Below are 492 nucleotides of genomic sequence, written 5' to 3'. Positions count from 1 at the left end.
AAAAGTTCTGTCCAAAAACACCATCAGTAATGAAGAAGAAACACAGAGAGGTGAGGTGTGCTCAGTGGCCAACTTGTCCCTGGTGCCATACACCTTGGCACTTGGTCCTTGTGAGTATGTTTGCTTAGAGAAAACCAAGAGTGATCCATTTAGTTAACTGAAAAGCCCGATTTGTAGATCTCATTTTGTCTCTACATGATATACTACATTTTATTTTTAGATGCATTTGTCAAGAAGTGAGGCTTAGGTTTCTGCTTGCATGCCTGTCAGCTCATTGGCATGCCTATCTTCTACTTGATGTTGAATCAAAAAGAAATCCTATTAGTGTAACCAGTGAGGGAAAAGCAGTATTTGGCTACAGTCAGTTGTCTCTTTGCACAATCAAGCATTATGAAACCCTGACTGGACAGTCAGCAAATGCATCTTTATGCACCATTTGAGTGCATACTGGTCCCTTGCCCAGAGGACAGACCAAGAAAAGACAGGTAGGGG

Source organism: Nothoprocta perdicaria, unplaced genomic scaffold (genome assembly GCF_003342845.1).
Source record: "Nothoprocta perdicaria isolate Ctin4 unplaced genomic scaffold, notPer1 scaffold_534, whole genome shotgun sequence".
Lineage (NCBI taxonomy): Eukaryota > Metazoa > Chordata > Aves > Tinamiformes > Tinamidae > Nothoprocta > Nothoprocta perdicaria.
The sequence above is the reverse complement of the archived record's forward strand: the minus strand, read 5'-3'. Positions refer to the sequence as shown.